This window comes from Arachis stenosperma, chromosome 6 (assembly GCF_014773155.1).
Source record: "Arachis stenosperma cultivar V10309 chromosome 6, arast.V10309.gnm1.PFL2, whole genome shotgun sequence".
In the NCBI taxonomy this organism is placed as follows: Eukaryota; Viridiplantae; Streptophyta; class Magnoliopsida; order Fabales; family Fabaceae; genus Arachis; species Arachis stenosperma.
The window spans coordinates 69,419,224-69,424,920 of record NC_080382.1 but is presented as its reverse complement, the minus strand read 5'-3'; positions in this window follow the sequence as shown (position 1 = coordinate 69,424,920).

Genomic DNA, 5,697 nt, shown 5'->3' with positions numbered 1-5,697 from the left:
AAGACAGTAGGAAAGCAGAGATTCAGAAGATAGAGCATCTCCAAAACCTCAACCTATTCTCCATTACTGCAAAACAAGTACTTAATTCATGTTCTTTTACTTTTCATAATTAAACCTGATAATTATTGATATCCTGACTAAGAGTTACAAGCTAACCATAGCTTGCTTCAAGCCGACAATCTCCGTGGGATCGACCCTTACTCACGTAAGGTATTACTTGGATGACCCAGTGCACTTGCTGGTTAATTGTGCGGAATTGCAAAAGTGTGATTGCAATTTCGTGCACCAAGTTTTTGGCGCCGTTGCCAGGGATTGTTCGAGTTTGGACAACTGACGGTTTATCTTGTTGCTTAGATTAGGACTGTTTTAATTTTGTTGGTTTAAAGTCTTTTATTTGAGTTTAGTTTCATATTTTAAGTTTGGTGTCTTCTTTGTGTTTTCCTTCAAATTTTCGAAAATTTGTGTTTGATTTTCTAAAAATTTTAAGTTTAGTGTCATTTTGTGTTTTTCTCTTTCCTCATTTCAAAAATCAAATATTTTTCAAAATAATTTTCAATCATATCTTTTCAATTGCTAACTAATTGATTTAGTTTTCAATTTGCTTTGATATTATTTTCTTTTAGTTTTCGAAAATTTATTTTATTTTCCATTTGTTTTATTTTAATTTTTTCGGTCAACTCTAAAAAAAATATATTTACTTTACTTGTGAATCCATATCATATTCCCTTTCTCCATCATGGACCTAAGTGGAATTGAGCAGTCCAGAAGGACTCTGGGGTCATATGCTAACCCCATTACAGCTGCATATAGGAGTAGCATCTGTATACCTCCCATTAAAGCAAGCAGCTTTGAGCTAAATCCTCAACTCATTATCATGGTGCAGCAAAATTGCCAGTATTCCGATCTTCCATAGGAAGAACCTACTGAGTTTCTGGCACAGTTCTTACAAATTGCTGACACAATACGTGATAAAGAGGTGGATCAGGATGTCTACAGATTTTTACTGTTTCCATTTGCTGTAAAAGATCAAGCTAAGAGGTGGTTGAATAACCAACCCACAGCAAGCATAAAAACATGGAGATAGTTATCAGACAAATTCCTGAATCAATTTTACCCTCCAAAAAGGATGACACAACTAAGGCTGGACATCCAAGGCTTTAAGCAAGAGGATAATGAATCCCTTTATAATGCCTGGAAAAGGTATAGAGGTATGCTAAGAAAATGCCCCTCTAAAATGTTTTCAGAGTGGGTACAGTTAGACATCTTCTACTATGGGCTTACAGAGAAAGCTCAGATGTCTCTAGACCACTCAGCTGGTGGATCTATTCATATGAGGAAGACAATTGAAGAGGCTCAAGAACTCATAGATACTGTTGCTAGAAATCAACATTTGTACTCTAGCAGTGAGCCCTCCACAAAAGAAGAAGCTAAGGCAGTAGCTACTGATCCTAATCCTCAAGAACAGATTGTTGAGCTTAATCAGCAATTACTCCTGATGACAAAACAGTTGGCAGAATTTAAAGAGATGCTCCAAGAAACTAAAATTGCCAACAAGAACATAGAATCACAGTTGAATCAGACAAAATAGCAGTTATCCAAATAGATAACAGAAGAATGCCAAGCAGTTCAACTAAGGAGTTGGAAGACATTGAATAACACTGCTCAAAGTAGCAAAAAGCCAAGAAAGGAATAGTTGACAGAGGATAACCAAACCACTGCCCAAAATCCCTCTGAGGACAGTAAGAGCCCAGAGAGGAATACTCCTGGCGTTCAAACGCCAGAAAGGGGGGAAAAGCTGGCGTTAAACGCCCATTCCTTGCCCAGTTCTGGGGTTCAAACGCCAGAAAAGGGGGAAAAGTTGGCGTTAAATGCCCATTCCTCACCCAATCCTGGCGTTCAAACGCCAATGAGGAATCAGACACCTGAGAGTGCTGATAGTAACCCCTCTAAACAGGCTTCTCCAACCACCTCTGTAAGGAATAAACCTGCAGCAACTAAGGTTGAAGAATATAAAACCAAGATGCCTTATCCTCAGAAACTCCACCAAGCGGAACAGGATAAGCAATTTGCCCGCTTTGCAGACTATCTAAGGACTCTTGAAATAAAGATTCCGTTTGCAGAGGCACTTGAGCAAATACCTTCTTATGCTAAGTTCATGAAAGAGATCTTAAGTCATAAGAAGGATTGGAGAGAAACTGAAAAAGTGTTTCTCACTGAGGAATGCAGTGCAGTCATTCTGAAGAGCTTACCAGAAAAGCTCCAAGATCCAGGAAGCTTTATGATACCATGCACATTAGAAGGTGCTTGCACCAAGACAGCCCTGTGTGACCTTGGAGCAAGTATCAATCTAATACCTGCATCCACTGTCAGAAAGCTTGGGTTGACTGAAGAAGTCAAACCAACCAGGATATGTCTCCAACTTGCTGATGGCTCCATTAAATATCCATCAGGCATAATTGAGGACATGATTGTCAAGGTTGGGCCATTTGCCTTTCCAACTGATTTTGTAGTACTGGAAATGGAGGAGCACAAGAGTACAACTCTCATCCTTGGAAGACCTTTCCTAGCAACTGGACGAACTCTTATTGATGTACAAAAAGGGGAAGTAACCCTGAGAGTCAATGAGGATGAGTTCAAGTTGAATGCTGTGAAAGCTATGCAGCATCCAGACACACCAAATGACTGCATGAGCACCGACATTATTGACTCTTTAGTGGAAGAGATCAATATGGCTGAAAGTCTAGAATCAGAGCTAGAGGACATCTTCAAGGATGTTCAGCCTGATCAGGAAGAACCAGAGGAAACAAAAGAATTTTTGAAAATTCCTCAGGAAGAGGATAAACCTCCCAAACCTGAACTCAAACCACTACCACCATCCCTGAAGTATGCATTCCTGGGAGAAGGTGACACTTTTCCGGTGATCATAAGCTCTGCTTTAAATCCACAGGAAGAGGAAGCACTGATTCAAGTGCTAAGGACACACAAGACAGCTCTTGGGTGGTCCATAAGTGATCTTAAGGGCATTAGCCCAGCAAGATGCATGCACAAGATCCTATTGGAGGATAATGCCAAACCAGTGGTTCAACCACAAAGGCGGCTAAATCCAGCCATGAAGGAGGTGGTGCAGAAAGAGGTCACTAAATTACTAGAGGCTGGGATTATTTATCCCATTTCTGATAGCCCCTGGGTGAGCCCTGTCCATGTTATCCCTAAGAAAGGAGGCATGACCGTAGTTCATAATGAAAAAAATGAACTGGTTCCTACAAGAACAGTTACAGGGTGGCGTATGTGTATTGACTACAGAAGGATCAATACAGCCACCAGAAAAGATCATTTTCCTTTACCATTCATAGACCAAATGCTAGAAAGACTAGCTGGTCATGATTATTACTGCTTTTTGGATGGCTATACAGGTTACAACCAAATTGCAGTAGATCCTCAAGACCAAGAGAAAACAGCATTCACTTGTCCTTCTGGTGTGTTTGCCTACAGGAGAATGCCTTTTGGTCTGTGTAATGCTCCTGCAACTTTTCAGAGATGCATGCTGTCCATTTTCTCTGATATGGTGGAGAAATTCCTGGAAGTCTTCATGGATGACTTCTCAGTATATGGAGACTCATTCAGCTCCTGTCTTAACCATCTAGCACTTATCCTGAAAAGGTGCCAAGAGACTAACCTGGTCTTAAACTGGGAGAAATGTCACTTTATGGTGACTGAAGGAATTGTCCTTGGGCACAAAATTTCAAGCAAGAGAATAGAGGTGGATAAAGCAAAGTTAGAGGTAATTGAAAAATTACCACCACCTGCCAATGTTAAGGCAATCAGAAGCTTTCTGGGGCATGCAGGGTTCTACAGAAGGTTTATAAAGAATTTTTCAAAAATTGCAAAACCTCTGAGCAACCTGCTAGCTGCTGACACACCATTTGTGTTTGACACACAGTGTTTGCAGGCATTTGAGACCCTGAAAGCCAAGCTGGTCACAGCACCAGTCATCTCTGCACCAGACTGGACATCGCCATTCGAACTAATGTGTGATGCCAGTGACCATGCCATTGGTGGAGTGTTGGGACAGAGGCATAACAAGCTTCTGCATGTCATTTATTATGCTAGCCGTGTTTTAAATGACACATAGAAAAATTACACAACCACAGAGAAAGAGTTACTTACAGTGGTCTATGCCATTGACAAGTTTATATCCTATTTAGTGGGGTCAAAGGTGATTGTGTACATTGACCATACTGCTCTTAAGTACTTACTCACAAAGCAGGATTCAAAACACAGGCTCATAAGATGGGTGTTGCTTCTGCAAGAGTTTGATATAGAAATAAGAGACAGAAAAAGGACAGAGAACCAAGTAGCTGATCATCTGTCCCGAATAGAACCAGTAGCTAGGGCGTCCCTCCCTTCTACTGAGATCTCTGAGACCTTCCCAGATGAGCAACTCTTTGCCATTCAGAAAGCTCCATGGTTTGCAGATATTGCAAATTATAAAGCTGTAAGGTTCATACCAAAGGAGTACAGCAGGGTGCAAAGAAAGAAATTAATTTCAGATGCCAAATACTACCTATGGGATGAGCCATATCTCTTTAAGAGATGTGCAGACGGAATGATCCGTAGATGTGTACCTAGAGAGGAAGCACAAAGGATCCTGTGGCATTGCCATGGATCACAATATGGGGGACATTTCGGAAGTGAGCGAACAGCCACTAAGGTCCTCCAATGTGGCTTCTACTGGCCCACTCTCTATAGAGATGCCCGAGAGTTTGTGCGTAACTGTGACAGTTGCCAAAGAGCTGGTAACTTGCCTCATGGATACGCCATGCCTCAACAAGGGATCCTAGAGATTGAATTGTTTGATGTATGGGGTATTGACTTCATGGGTCCGTTCCTACCGTCATACTCAAACACTTACATTCTGGTGGCAGTGGACTATGTATCTAAATGGGTAGAAGCAATTGCTACACCCAATAATGATACTAAGACCGTGCTGAAATTCCTCTAGAAACACATCTTTAGCAGGTTTGGTGTTCCCAGAGTACTAATCAGTGATGGGGGCACTCATTTCTGCAATAAATAGCTGTACTCTGCTATGGTCCAGTATGGAATTAGCCACAAAGTAGCAACTCCGTATCATCCACAGAAAAATGGGCAAGCTGAAGTCTCTAACAGAGAGCTAAAAAGAATCCTAAAACGGACTGTAATTGCCCTTAGAAAGGATTGGGCGAAGAGCTTGGATGATGCTCTGTGGGCATACAGAACAACATTCAAGACTCCTATAGGAACCTCTCCATACCAACTTGTGTATGGCAAGGCCTGTCATCTGCCCGTGGAACTGGAACATAAAGCCTACTGGGCAACCAGATTCCTAAACCTGGATGCTAAATTAGCTGGTGAAAAAAGATTACTCCAGCTAAATGAGCTAGATGAATTCAGACGCAATGCCTTTGAAAATGCAAAAATCTATACGGAAAAGGCAAAGAAATGGCATGACAAGAAGTTGTCAACCAGAGTCTTTGAGCCATGACAAAAGGTTCTGCTTTTCAACTCTAGGCTCAGACTATTCCCAGGAAAACTTAAATCCCGGTGGAGGGGTCCGTATGTGATTACAGGAGTGTCACCATACGGATATGTTGAGCTTCAGGATATTGATTCTGACAAAAAGTTCATTATTAATGGACAGAGGATCAAACATTATCT